This window comes from Mustela nigripes, chromosome 14, assembly GCF_022355385.1.
Source record: "Mustela nigripes isolate SB6536 chromosome 14, MUSNIG.SB6536, whole genome shotgun sequence".
NCBI lineage: Eukaryota > Metazoa > Chordata > Mammalia > Carnivora > Mustelidae > Mustela > Mustela nigripes.
Genome location: NC_081570.1, coordinates 83788311 through 83804727, shown reverse-complemented (window position 1 = coordinate 83804727; position 16417 = coordinate 83788311). Strand labels below are relative to the sequence as shown.

The following is a 16417-nucleotide window of genomic DNA, read 5'->3' as shown; positions in this document are numbered from 1 at the left end:
AGGAAGAAAAGCTTCCAAACACATTCTATGAGATTACCATTACCCTGATACCAAAACCAAACATATCACAAAAACAGAAAACTACAAGCCTATGTCCCTGATAAACACAGATGCAAAAATCAAAAACTATTAACAAACTGCATACAACAATACATTAAAATGATCGTTCACCATGATCAAGTGGGATTTTACTCCACGGATGCAAGGATGGTTCGACACTGACAAATCAATCTACCTGATATACCCCATCAACAAAACAAAGCATAAAGATCATACAATCATCTCAATAGATGCAAAAAGAGCATTTGACAAAATTCAATATCCATTTATGAAGAAACTCTTGAAAAAGTGGATTTAGATGGAACATATTGCAAACATAACAAAGGTCATATATGAAAAACTGACAGCTAATATTATACTCAATGGTGGAAAAACTTTTTCTCTAAGATCAGGAACAAGACAAAAATGTTCATTCTCACCGATTTTATTCAACATCATAATGGAAGCCCTAACCACAGCAATCAGACAAGAAAAAGAAGAGGCATCCATTTTGTTAAAGGAGAGGTTAAACTGCCAAAATGTGCAAAGACACAATACGATACATAGAAAATCCTAAAGACTCCACCAAATAACAACTGGAAGTAATAAATAAATTCAGTAAAGTTGTAGGATACAAAATTAATACCCAGAAATACACAGTGTTTCTATACCCTAATATTGAAGTAACAGAAAGAGAAATTAAGAAAACAATACCACTTACAACTGCACAAAAAAAAAAAAATATATATATATATATATATACACACACACACACACACACACACACACACACACTTAGGAATACTAAAGAGGTAAAAACTGTAAAACACTGATGAAAGAAATTAAAGATAGCACAATAAAATTCCATGCCCATGGGCTGAAAGAATTAATATTGTTAAAATATCCATATTACCCAAAGCAGTCTACAGATTCAATGCAATCCCTACCAAAATACCAACAGCATTTTTCACAAAACTAGAATGAATAATACTAAAATTTGTATGGAACCACAAAAGACCCCAAATAGTCAAAAGAATTGTGAGAAGAAGAAAAACAAACAAACAAACTGGAGATATTACGATTCCATATTTCAAGATATATTACAAAGTTACAAAGCTGTAGTAATCAAAACAGATATATAGATCAGTAGAACAGAATACAGAGTGCAGGAAAAAAACACAATTATATGGTTAATTAAACTATGACAAATGCAGCAAGAATATACAATGGACAAAAGATAGTCCCTTCAATAAATGGTATTGAGAAAACTGGACAATTTCATGCAAAGGAAGAAAACTGGACCACATACTAATGCTGTACACAAGAATAAATTCAAAATGGATTAAAGACCTAAATGTGAGACCTGAAACCATTAAAAATCCAAAAGAGAGTACAGAGAGTAATTTCCCTGATATCAGCAATATATATGTCTCCCATAGTAAGGGCAAGAAAAGCAAAAACAAACTATTGAGAGTACATCAAATAAAAAGTTTTTATGTAGCAAAGGAAAACATAAAAATCCAAAAAGGACACCAACTGAATGGGAGAAAAAACTTGCAAACGATATATCTGATAGGAGGTTAATATCCAAAATATATAAAGAACTTACATAATCAACACACACACACACACACAAACACACACAACCCCCAATCTGATTTTTTAAAAATGGGCAGAGACCTAAATAGACATTTCTCCAAAGAAGACATACAGATGGCTAACAGATCCGTGAAAAGTTCTTCAGCATCACTTATAACCAGGCAAATGTAAATCAAAACCACAATAAGATATCACCTTATAACTGTCAGAATGGCTAAAATCAAAAGTACGCAATATGACAATTGTCGGTGATGACATTGAGAAAAAGGAACGCTCATAGACTGTTGGTGGGAATGTAAACTGGTGTAGTTACCGTGAAAAACAGTATGCAGTTTCCTCAAAAAATTTAAAACAGAACTACCATATGATACAATAACTCCACACACATAGCCATAAAAAGATGAGATCACCCCATTTGAGACAACGTGGGTGAACCTAGAGGGTACTATGGTAAGCGAAATAAGGCAGATTGAGAAAGACAAATGCGATTTCACTTATATGTGGAGTCTAAAGAAACAAACAAACAAACAAACAAAAAAACCAAAACTGAAACCAATGAATGAACAAACAAAAAGCAAAACCAGACCTTTAAATATATAGAACAAACTGATGGTGGCCTGGGAGAGGAGTGGGAGAATGGACAAAAAGGGTGTAGAGGAATGGGATATACAGGCTTCCAGTTATGGAATGAAAGGCACAGCATAAAGAATAGAGTCAATGGTGTAATAACATCATATGGTGACAGATAGTAGCTATACTTGTACTGAGTAGTCCATAATATATAAACTTGTCAAATCAATATAGTTGCATGTCAACTATACTCAATAAAGATAATAATAATAATAGTAAGTAAAAATATAAATGTGGAAATTGTGGGAAATAAATTGATAAGTATAAAATGTTCACAATATAACAGGAAATTAATATCTGAAATTGATATATCAATTTATATTGATTTGTGTATTATTGATCATATTGATATATATATATTATTTAGAATTCTAGCAGTAAATTTAAATAAATATATAAAAGAGTTGTGGGCATCTAGAGCTCATGGTTCAGTTCTGTCTCCAATCTCACTTTTCTTGATCTCTACCACTGCCTACTTCCCTTTTAATCTATTTACCCAACATCAGCTCTGGTGAGTTTTCAAAATGTGCATCTTGCCATTTTCACCCAACTCCGAAAACACATATAGAGCTCTCCAAGGGCTTCCCATTACCGTACACTCAAATCTTTCACAGGGTGTTGAAAGGCCATGCATAGTCAAGTCCTTGCCTCTCAACACTTGCAACTCTACCCGTTCCCTTGCATCCATGCTTCAGCTGCACTGACCATATATTAATCTGAAAAATACCAAACTTACTACTACACCGAGGTTTTGATATATGCTGCCCCTATTGTTTCAAAATATTACCCCACCCCAGTTATCACATCCCTTTGAACGTATCTTGTCTCATGGAATTATCTCCTTTTTCTTCTTTCAAACCCCAGCTGCAAGACTTACTTTGGGGGTAGATATTGATGACCCTCGGTACATGGAGATCCTCTGCCCTGAACCCTCCTTTAGAGCACTTACTCAGTTTTCCACGCTTAATTGACTGTGTCTGCCCCTGTGTGCCCTCCCTCCCTGCCATTAGACTGTAAGCTTCAAGAAATGACAGACAGTGTTTCCCTTTACTTGTTATTGTATGCCAGTATGTAATACAATATTTGAAACATAACAGGTGTTCCATTAATATTCTATGAATGCATAAACAAATTAAAAATAGTCTAAACATACATCTAGTTAGTCTTACCTAGCTCTGCCACTTACTAACTACGTTACCTTGAGCAAATCATTTAACTACTCTGACTACCCTATCTGCAAGTCATAATAATACACAGCTCAGAAGCCTATTATAAAGATTATATAGAGGATAATACATATAGAGGCCAGTTTTGCTGTGTATATGCTATAAAACTGTAAGCTCTCTTTTCTTTTCTTTCTTTAAATCATTAATGATAACCTTGGCATATACCTGATCGCAACATGTATTCTTTCAACTTAAAAGGAAAAAGGAAAAGAGATGGCACCCATCAAGAACAGTGTGCTTCAAGGGGCAGTAGAATCTCTGTTCCCAGAGTAAAAAAGACAAGACTTCCCTGAGCTTTAAAGTTTTCAACCCAGTTCCTCCTATTCACATACTTTCACCAAAACAAGTTTAACTGCAGCACAGTTCATAAGGACGAAATATTTCTTTTGTGGCTAGAATAAATGAGACACATAATTTCATCAAATGTATATTCAGTAGGAATTTCACTCTGCCATCTGTGGGTTTCACATACTTCAGTGTTAACTCTGAATTTCTAACAGAAAATCCAGCTCTCAAGGACATTATATGAATTTGTGACATGACAGGAGGACACTTGCTGGGAAGGTAAAATAATGAACAAGTGAGATTTTTTTTTTTCATCTATCTAGGAGATTCATCTGTGACAGATGTAATAGTGATAATAATTTAATCATAATTATGCTATTATGCCATATTATTATGACAGTTAAGGTTATAATTTAATGTTACACCCTTTTAATTCAATAAAAGTTATTAATACTTTAGAAATCTTTTACTAGTAAAGGTTTACATCTAGCCAAGATTTTCTTTCTCTTGATGATATGAAAATTATATGCTCAGAAAAAAATAACCCCATGGCTTGAGTGACAAACTAAGTATTAAATTTAGATTCCAAACATATTAATTCTGAGAGGTCTTAAGTAACTCCTTCAAAATTTTCACCGATGCATTTTCCTTCTCTCTCTCTCAAATACTTGTTTACTGCTTCACCAAGGGTGCTTATTTTTAAAAAATTTCCCTCACCAGTTATCTTTCCACATGTACTCTTTTGACATTATCCAACTGTGTTTCCTTCATGACCAAACTGGAGCTGAAGTGAAAACATATATGGACATAAGACACAGGTCTGGAGAGAAAACGAAAAAGAAGCTAGTGTAATAATGCTGGCAGCTTGCCAACTCTCTACTATTTTGATATGATTTCCCCTGAGTCAGGCTAGAAAGATTGCTGGTGGCTTAGCCATTCCAAATCCCATGGTAACCCCTCTTGAGCAATCTCCCTCTTCATTAGAGTCCTGAACCCAGGTTTACAGACAGCCCTGCAGGTCAATGCAAGCTCTCCAAAGTGAGTGAAAATATCAACTCAGTTTCCATTCGGTCAAATCAGTGACTAGACCTGTGCTGCTGAAAATTTAATGTGATGAATCACCTGAGGATCTGGTTAGAATGCAGATTCTCATTGGGTGGCCCTGGGGTGGGGCTGTGATTCTGCATTTCTAAGCTAAAAGTCCTGGACTACACTTGGAGAAACAAAGACCAAGAGTATCTTCTATACTCGTAAAAATGTAATTTCACTTATACTACTAACTGACCTCCTTCTCCACTTTCTATTTTCCACATCTCTTAGATTCCCACATTTTTACTATTCTGCTTACATTAAAAATTAAAAAACAAAACAAAACACCTAATGCAACCTGGGATGAATCACACTTACATACAATACCTTAAGGAGTATTCTCTGATTCTATATTTTTTCTACTTTAAGAAAGAATGGCAGGGCGCCTGGGAGGCTCAGTGGGTTAAGCCTCTGCCTTCAGCTCAGGTCATAATCTCAGGGTCCTGGGATCGAGTCCCACATTGGGCTCTCTGCTTGGCAGGGAGACTGCCTGCCTCTCTGCCTACTTGTGATGTCTGTCTGTCAAATAAATAAATAAAATCTTTAAAAAAAATGGCATGGTTGAACATCACTGGCTGCATAATTATACAGAACTGGGTGTGAATTCCAATTACAGCTTCAATAGCCAGGCAGATGTTAGGACAAGTCATTCAATGTCACATCAGTCTTCTCATCCGTAGAATGGAGATAACAGCAAACTACTTCATAGGATTTTTGTGAAACCTGAATAAAATAACAAAAAATCGCCCCTGAGTTACTATAAATTCTTGATAAATGTTGAGAAATAATGAATAGATACATTCAGCTCAATGGAATTACTCAGTATTATATAAAATTATTTTCAAGTTGGAATTTAGTGTGCTAAGTGTGTCAAAGTTTAAGCAAATGCTTTTTTAAAAAAGAAAAAAAATCAAGGCATTATTAACTGTTCTATGCTTGGCAAAGAGTCTATTTTTAAATTTTGAATTTCATTTGAGATAAATTATTTTGTATTATAAAGTGGCTGTGTGGCAGGTTTTTTAATCAGCTTTCACCGCCTTTGAAATACATTTGTTAATTGGAAACAAAATAAGTGGCTTAAAATTTCTGTGGATGCAGCAACTCTAGTTAATATTTTCTAAATGGTGCTTGAAAATAAATATGTATGTATCAAAAAGTACTTGATAAGCAGCTAAATATGAAGAAAAAACACCACCCTGCCCAAATCACTAGTGCATCAAGATATATTGATGCATTGATAGAATGGTCCCTAGTAATTTGCTGCTAATCAGTTTTAAGAAATGGATGACAAGCAAGGTATTTTTAAAGAGTTCTTTTGCGGCTGACAAGAATTTGGATTATGTGAACTGACTCACCATTTAAATTCAAATATATAGAATGGTGGCTATTGATTCAGACAGTCCTTGACCTAAGGAGTAACACTTGCCTTCGCTGAGGAAGGCAACTTTGAGTTATGTTGTCTTTCGGTATCTCTGGCTTTTGACAATAAAACAGAAGGATTAGGAGATCCTACAATGAGTTAATGCAAGAAAAGGTACCCAGCTTTACCTAAACTGCTCATGCTGGGGGAGAGTGACAATCATCCACCCTAAAGAAAATCAAGCCAGGCTTGGGGAGTATTTTTAACCACCACCTCCCTGCAGTTTGATTCACATTTTGAGGTAAGCAGCTCTGGTTTCTTTTCAATGGCACTATTGTCTTTAGAATGAAAATACATTCTGAATTTCCTACAATGTCTAGATTTGGGGTATGAAGTATGCTGCTGGCATGTGATTCATGCTGTATAAGGATGTACCTGATTCAGAATTGGAAAACTGTTAAAATAAGTTTGGAGAACATCTTTCTTAGTGGTGCCTTCTCTTTTCACTCTCACAAATGGGAAAATAGAACACTGTGACGAAGAGAGCATGTTTTCTTAAGAGGGTCTTCTCGGGTTGGAGAAATGCCAAATCTCATGGTTGAGAGCAGAACTTTTAAGCCTAATATTTATTATTTTTCCTCCAGGCAGCAACAGTTTCTTGCTCTCCTCTGTCTCTTCTATTAACTGTTTTTTTTTTTTCTTCCAACTCTAGATAGATGATAGATACATACAGACTACATTCTCATCCTATCTCTCACTCTCTTGTTCTCATCTCCTCTTCCCACCTCCCCAAACTTGTGTATGGGTGAAAATAAAGAAGTACATTATATATCCATCATAGTTCATCTCTATAGTAGATAGTTCATCCAACTCTAAAAGGGACTATTAAGCAGGGCGCCAGGGTGGCTCAGTGGGTTAAAGCCTCTGCCTTCAGCTCAGGTCATGTTCCTAGGGTCCTGGGATCAAGCCCTGCATTGGGTTCTCTGCTCAGTGGGGAGCCTGCTTCCCCCCACTTCTCTGCCTACTTGTGATCTCTGTCTGTCTGATATATAAATAAAATCTTTAAAAAAAATAAAAAAGAAAGAAAGGGACTATTAATGGTTTCATTTTTAATGGTATATTCTTTTAGTTCATACCATAAGATAGAAAATGGCATTTTCAGGAAAATTTCCATAATCTGCAACACCACACACACACACACACACACACACACACACGAATCTGTTTTAAAATGTAGTCAGCTCTTGGGGTGCCTTGGTGGCTTAGTCAGTTGAGTGTCTGACTCTTGATTTGGCTCAGATCATGGTCTCAGGGTTGTCAGATTCAGCCCCACATTGGGCTCTGTGCTAAGTGGGGAGCCTGCCTGAGATGCTCTCTCCCCTTTTCCTGTGCCCCTCGCCCCTTTGTTCCCTAAAAAAAAAAAGAAATAAATCTTAAAAAAATAACATGTGGCCAACTCTTGATTATTTTGCAAATGGGAAATCATGGAATATACACATTATATATTTCAATACATTCATTGAAATCCATAAATAATTTTTAAAAGTCTTATCAAGTCAGTTAAGCATCTGCTTTCAGCTCAGTTCACGATCCCAGGATCCTGGGATCAAGCCCCATATCAGGCTCCCTGCTCAGTGAGAAGTCTGCTTCTCCCTTTCCCTTTGTTCCTTCCCTGGCTTGTACATGGGCTCTGTCTCTATCTCACTCTCAGATAAATAAATAGAATCTTTAAAATAAATAAAGTCTTTCTAATTCAATCACTAAATTTCCTCTCAAATTTTCATCAAATTGCTCAAAATAGCAAGTAGTGAATTCATTTGAAGTCCAAAAGCTTTAATCATTTCAAACTCTTTTTGCAAATGTTGAAGTGCCCCCTCCCCTAAAATAATCAGTAAAGGATTAGGGAGAAATGCTAAATTTAGACCCAGATAATACAGAAAGGACATATTTTGAACCCCAAATTAAAAACAAGATGTGCTTTTTAAACTAAGACCCAGCAGAATGGTGCCTACAAAGAAGGGTGGTGAGAAGAAGAACTGTTCTGCCATCAACGAGCTAGTGACCAGAGAATATACCATCAACATTTGCAAGCTCATCCATGAAGTGGGTTTCAAGAAGTGTGCCCACTGGGCACTCAGAGAAATCCAGAAATTTGCCATGAAGGAGATGGGAACTCTGGCTGGACACATTGCCACCAAGCTCAACAAAGCTGTCTCCACCAAAGGAATAAGAAATGTTCCATACCATATCCATGTATGGTTGTCCAGAAAACTTAAGAAGCATGAAGCTCTACCTGGCAGTTACCTATATACCTGTCACTACTTTAAAAAAAAAACCTACAATTAACATAGATAAGAACTAACTGCTGATGACCAAATAAAAGAATAAAACTGCCAAAAAAGTACTTTTTATGGCTATGTATCAAATTATAACATGGCTACATGATTATGTACATACATATACAAATACACATCATTTACATGATTATGACAGAATTTTTATTATGTATCAACTCATTTCTCTGTTAATAATCACATTTGACACACAATTTACCTAGAAAACCTTATATTTACATTAAGACAGTTCAAATGACATAGGTGTCTTTTGCAAAGTCTCTCAAGACTTCAGGATGGAGTACTTAAAAAAAAAAAAGTCTGTCTTGGAATTGTAACCTACCTGTACACTTATTTCTGTGCCCCTTCACAATGTCAGGTTTTTGAAGGTAGGACCACACATGCACAGGGTATATATTCCCAAATTTTTTAAAGTGTCTTCTTATTCTAAGAACTTTATGTGCCAAACCAACAGGCAAACTGTTAAAAATAGTTAAATTCCTAATGTTTTATAAGTTCACAAATCCTATCATCTCCAGTGATTAGAACCTAGAGCAAACAATGCCACTATTTACACGTGTGTGTACATTTTGCATGGCAAAAGTACCCCACTCAAGTACTTTTAGAAGTACTCAACATCTGCCAAAGCAAATTAGGGCAAAATTTATGCTTAAAAAGTCATTTGAAAAGTGAGTGAGCCTTGCTAAACCACACCACACATATGGGGAAAAGAAAACATAAATGGTGTGAAAGCATAATGCAATCCATACTTATTTTATTACACAAGGACCTAACTGTTATTTACCTAAGATTAGTGATATGCCATGATTACTCTCTGCCTAAGAAATCACTACATGGAACAGTTCAATATCACAACAGGGACATTGCTGCCTTTGATGGGCATAATTTTAGGTAAGGTAATTGCTTCCAGTGACCTTCCTACTTTTTTGAGTGTTTCCTAGTGTATTTTCAACATATCATTGTCTACAGCTGAAGTTCTCTTCATTATTTCCACTTATAAATAAGAATTTTCCCTGTTATATGTGCCAGCCACTTGAATTCTAAAAATTCAAAACAGTAAGTCATTTTATGTTCCTAAACACAAAACAAAAATAACTGCTTATTATTTTATTTATTTCTGATTCTAAATATTTTTTCTACTGCTGGGTGTAAAGAGAAATCATAATGCAATGCCCCAGCTTTAATTTTAAGAAATGCAGGGAGCAATTTTGGGTAGTTAGTCTTTCTTACAAGCTAGTGTCTTTTGATATATTGAAAAGACTACAGAAGCTGTTACAATGATAATGGAAGAACCTTATACATTTTCATTGACATCAAGTTGCCATTGACATCACAGAATTGACAAGGTAATGGTTTTCACACATACTTACATTGACACCATAACATCAGAAGTGTCAGACACAATGGAAGTGTCTCCTACAAGATCTATTGGTATTAAAAAAAAAGGAGAAAAATAAATGCAGAAGGTTATGATAATATAATATTATGTCTCTTAACATTTCTAATTGTCCATAAATGCATTTGATTTATAATGAACTCCTATTGCAGACATCACCTTTTTCATACTTACAAATTTGGGGAAAGGGAAAGGTGAGAAAATTGGAGGTGATGAGTGTTAAGGCTATTGTGATAGATGTAAAAATAAACTTTATCTGGAGCTAACATTTATAAAGTACAATGTACAATTGTTCAAAACTAGGAACAGACTGTGGTAATGAGAAAATAGTCAAGGAACTCACACCAATTTGGTATTTTAGGTTAATTGCTTTATTATTAATACAGAGAGGTTGCACATTAGTTCTGTATAATTAGACAGAAATTATGCAGTGTTTGGTAATTGTAGCAGAATTCTGTAGTTTGCTATAACTTCATGCTGAACCAATATCAAAAATAAAGTATTACAATCTTTAAAAAGAGACACATAGTTGGCATCAGAGTATAACTTGAAGCAGAAGCTGATATATGACAGATTTTCATTATTTCTGTGAGGTAAGTTAACTTGATCATATCTGCATGACAGGGTATTAATAAGATACTAGGTGTTATTTTTAGTGTAACTAGAAGTCCCATCAGCAGCCAGAGCTTTAACTTGTTTTCTTCCCATTTATAGGTACTTTATTTCTGTATTACCTGATTCTATTTATATATTTTTTAAAATTTTATTTCTTTTCAGTATTCCAACATTCATTGTTTATGCACCACACCCAGTGCTCCATGCAATACGTGCCCTCCATAATACCCACCACCAGGCTCACCCAAGGCCCCATGACCCTCCCCTCCAAAACCCTCAGTTTGTTACTCAGAATTAAGACTCTTTAGAAAAGCAGCTGGGACTGGATCTTTCCTATGATCTTAGTTAAAATAATGCTTATCTGAACAATAATTTTCTACCTCTCTTAAGTGTCATACATTCTATGTTTCAAAGACTAGCCAAGCATCAGAGACAGGGAGATGACCAAGAGAGACATGGCCCTTGTCCTACAGACCTTACATACTTCCATGGGGATGACAAAGCTGAATTTCCTAGAGGCTATTTAATTACAGGACAGTTGAAAGGTATCCTGAAGAAATCATTGTGCTAAGAGAGCATGTAAAAAGGCAGATCTGAATTAGTCTTGGAGACAAGCAAGGCTTCTCAGAGGAAATGGCATTTGTCCTGAAACCTGGAAACTGAGGAAGCTAGCTGACAAAAGGAGAGGGGATGAGAAAAACATTCAGAGGACAAAGAACAATTCTCCTTGAAAGCTTTGAGGCACCAAGGATGAATACGGAAGAAGATCAGCCTGGCACTCTGTGTTCCTTTAAAAATGTGTTTATTTTCAGTCTACATATTTGAGGAAAATACACCAGAGTGAAGGAAGCTATGAAGAAAGAACATGGTCCACTTTCTTGTAAACTGACCACTGTTGCCAGCTCAGTGAATCTGATCTGGAGAGACTCACGCTGCCATTTTGCCAGTTTTGACATGGTTGTCCCTAACCCCTCCACAATACATCTCCGAATATTTCTGCTTAGAAGGGCAAGATTGGGTTAATTTTTTTAAGTGAATTTAAGTCTAGCTAACTACCTCATTTATACCTTGAACTTACTTGTCCCTGAAATTCCCACTGGAAGGGTGGCAAATTATTTTTTTTCTAAGCGTGCCAGGCTGGAACTACACCAGTGAATACAATACATATAGTCCTGCCCTTATAAAACTTATCATCCAATAGGAAGTCAAATAAAGCACAGCAAACACCAATACATAAAACTGTGAAATTATAACATATTTCTAAAATATAAATTAGCATCTTGGAGAATGCAAGGATAAGAGAATTAATTAATTCTGCAAATCTACTCTCTGCCAAACGTTATACTAAGACTTACAACTATATATAATATATAGGCTGTGGATCTCACAATTTCAAAACTAGATTTACTGCAATTCAGCTAATGTTTATTGAGCACCTGCTATATAAAGCACTGTAGTTCTATTTTTCTTCTCACCCAACTTCTCCACTCCAGCCTTCTTGCTGTTCCTTGAACATGCCAGGCACACTTCCATCTCAAAGGTTTGCACAGTTTCCTCTCTGGGAATGTTATTCTAATCCTAAATGACCTCTAGGATCACTTCCTCACTTCCCTTACCTCCTTCTCCGATGTCAACCTCACAGTGAGACATTCTTGACTACCTTGTCTAAAATTGCACCCATGGGGCACCTGGGTGGCTCAGTGGGTTAAAGCCTCTGCCTTCGGCTCAGGTCATGATCCCAGGGTCCTGGGATTGAGTCCCACGTGAGGCTCCCTGCTCAGTGGGGAGTCTGCTTCTCCCTCTGCCTGCCACTCCCTCTGCTTGTGCTCTCTCTCTTTCTCTAAGAAAGAAAGAAATAAAAATATTTTTTAAAAAAATAATCATAATCATAATCACTACAGAAAAAAATATAAAAACAGATAAAATAAATACCAACCATATTCCCCAAACCCTATAATCATTATTAATGCTGTAAGAATTTCTATACCAAAAATAGTATCATAATATTCATACTACTCTGTAACCTATTCAGTCAATGTTCTACATGCATAGAATGTTCAGGCTTCTCCTGGGTAGGCTCTGACCTGCTTCACATAGGCACAACTGACATGCTTTGCGATGCTCACAGATGAACCCACTCAGTGCCTACCCTCATTAACGAGTAACCAGAAAGTATGGGAATGTGAACTTCCTATAGGGGATAAGTGACTGACTGATGCCAGTAGATAGATTCCTCCCCCTTTTTATTCTTAACCCCCATCTTAGAGTCCAGATACATACTTTATATGGCTTCTTGAGAAGGGCTCAGTCTCACTGGTCTCATCATTGGTTTCACCTAGCAGTGAGCTTATCAATAATGACTTCTCCAACTGCTGACTCTTCTTCCCTGCCTCACTCTCTCTGTCCATCACTTCTGCTTCCTGGGATTACACTCCCTAGCAAAATAATAGCACATAAATCATATGCTGTTGGATCTGCTTCCAGGGAACCCAACTTAACACACCTCATTTTCCCCCTCAAAATATACGTTAAACACGCTTTTCTATCACTGTCAATCCTTCTATGTATAATGGAAATTCAGTAAGATCACAACCCTATTTATCTTCTTTATTGCTTTTTACTCACTATCTAGAGTTATGGCTGACATAGAGTAGGTGCTATTTTTACTGAATATAACAGTTTATCATTGCTGTAAAGTATGAGTCTACCTTACTTAAATCTTTGTTAGATTACATATACTTCAATATGTTGGTTTTTTGTTTTTTAAAAACCCATGACCCTGAGTTCAAGACCCTGAGCTGAGATCAAGAGTTGGATGCTTGAGCCACCCAGGCACCCTTACATACCTCAATATGTTTATTCAGACCATAACTAGACAGTCAAGTTGTTTTCCCTAATTTTACCTATTTAAATCTGCTATAGTTATATGGCAAAATGTTGGCTCACACATGATTATTTTTCCATTCTTAACTTCTCTGGGTCAAAGAAATGTGTGTGTGTATATATATATGTATATATATACATATATATACACACATATATATGTTTTATATGCATTTATATGCATTTATGTATATTTATATGTTTTATAAATATTTGTTATTCAATTTGACTAAAAATTATGACATCATATTCATTTTAATTTGTTGGCAATTCTAGCACACCAGGATATTTTTATAATACTGATAGAGGAAAAAGGCATAACTGGGTTCACTTGTTCGATCAGTTTAAAAACTGTACATTTTTATCGGATGGCAATGAGGCTGACCAGAAAATTCAAGCCAGGAAATTTAAAAAATAAAAATTTGAACCTTAAAAACCCTTGTTACTAAAAACAAAACAAAAACAAAAATAAAAACAAAACAAAAACCGTTTTTTTTTTCATTTTTTTTTTTAATAATTGGATCTCCCCTGCCATATCCCTCCCAACAGTAATTTACTTTTCGTGTCACAGAACTCGGCACCAAACAAATCATATACCTTATCCATGGTTGTAAGCTCAAAATGCTCAGACTCATGTTTTTCACTATAAACCATGGGCAAAGTGATTCTAGGGTGTTTTTTCTGATAGTAAAAGAAATCCTGGAAACTCTTTACAATTATTCCTGCATGGATCAACGTGGCATAGAGCAATAGTCTAGAGATCAGTGTGAGATATATTTGAACCCGAATCCATGCTGACAGAGAAATACTTTCTATTTGTCGAATACTTGAAGTACCTCATTTCCTATGAACTGGATTATCTCTTCATAAATTGTGGGCAACAACTAAGATGAGTTTAGCTCCTACTTTTGTTGCCGAATATAGCCAGCTGATCCATGAGTAATGGAGACAACAGAGTAATCAGTTTCAAAAACCCCCCAAAATGTTTATTGTTTGGGAAAATAAAGAGTCCATTCTCTGCATGAAAGGAGAAGCCACACTCAGAAACCTATTTGCTACAATGAGTTTGATTGAACTCCCCCCTACCAGTCTTGGTGTTACAACTTGACATTAGAATCTGGAGGATTGCTCTTGCTTAGAATCAAGTTAATTATTCCACATATAAATTCAAATTGATAGATCCCATCTAGTCAGCTAACATCCTTTATCACACTATTCTATATCAATCAAAACAATGCCATCGAGCATCACTATAAACAATGAAAAAAATAGGCTTTTTGCTTTCACTTGAAACCCTTTTTGGACTACCTCAAAAGTTCTGTGTGATATGTGATAAACATATTTAAACATATGTTTTCCCAGCCTCTTCAAATATTTGAATTAAGCATGTATCTTTCACTGGGGGCAATAGAGCCATAACACTGATGAAAAATAAAATTACCAGGCATCCAGCAGGAGGGTTAGTGGCCATAAATCAGGCCTCATGGGCTAGATGTAAACCACAGTTCTGTCCATTGCAGAACTTGAGGGATTGAAGTAAAATCAACACATATCATCAATTCATTTATGCTTTACCATTGTTCAAATTTCTACTGACATTTAAAAAAGTGCATACTGAAAAGGAGAATATACACCAATGCACACGAAGGACGAATCCTGGGCCCTCTCACATATAAATGTGTTTAATTCGATATTTTTAGTTCTGTGTCTATGGAGAGAAAGAAATTTGTGCTCAACCCCAGTCTACAATTGACATAATATGTAGATGTCCTTGGCCAGATAAAAAGACAAAAAGGAAACTGCCTGCCTGCCTGCACAAGCCATGAAGCACGGCAAACCCTCTCAAAGACCTCTCTCTAATCAAAACAATTCTCCAAGGCTGAACGATGGTCTGAAAAAAAGCTAAGATAAAATAACAAAGAGGAAAAAAAAAAAAAACCCTAAACTTACACGTTTTTGACCTGTGTCTGTTGAAATATAATGTCTTAAAAATAAACAAAAAATATGAAATTCTGATAAAATGTTTTCAGTGATGTTTACTTTAAAAAAAAGAGAGAAAAAAGAAAAGAAAGAAAGACATTTGGGATTATGGGATATTATGGGATAAAAATTTCCAGAGGAACAAAAGCTACAGCATTCATGATAAACTGCTCTTTATTTCATTTTAAAACATTGATACAGTCTTATCTTTATATATTATACTGTGACAGATTCTATTCTTTTTACAGCAATTCTGCTTTTTCTTACATCTGTACACATCCTGAGTCCAGGAAGTAAGTGCTCAGCTGATGGATTTCAAGCATATTTAGAAGCAAAGAGGATCTCCAAGTACTCTACAAACTCTACCTCATTTCTAAGATCAACTACCTGTACTAATTTTAACTTTAATTTTTTAAATATGAAGGAAATTTGATATGAAACTTGGACTTGACTTCTTTAGTGACCAAGTCCTATTAGGCTAACACTCTAAAAGGGATACTGCCTTAAAGATTATCCTTCTCGGAGCGCCTGGGTGGCTCAGTGGGTTAAAGCCTCTGTCTTCAGCTCAGGTCATGATCCCAGGGTCCTGGGATTGAGCCCCACGTCAGGCTCTCTGCTTGGCCAGGAGCCTGCTTCCCTTCCCCTCTCTCTGCCTGTCCTTCTGCCTATTTGTAATCTCTGTCTATATAATAAATAAGTTCTTAAAAAAAAAATAAAAGAGTATCCTTCTCTTTGAAAACTGGAGTCCATCCATATAAAGTTTTTTTTATTAAATGTATTTATTTTCAGCATAACAATATTCATTATTTTTTTCAACACACCCAGGGCTCCATGCAATCCGTGCCCTCTATAATACCCACCACCTGGTACCCCAACCTCCCATCCCCCCGCCACTTCAAACCCCTCAGATTGTTTTTCAGAGTCCATAGTCTCTCATGATTCACCTCCCCTTCCAATTTCC

At 35.9% G+C, this 16417-nt stretch overlaps 1 pseudogene; it reads left to right on the top strand.

The window, feature by feature from the left end:
* The first annotated feature begins 8220 nt into the window (after window positions 1–8220).
* Window positions 8221–8590, top strand: LOC132002209 (large ribosomal subunit protein eL31-like; annotated as a pseudogene).
* Window positions 8591–16417: the final 7827 nt, after the last annotated feature.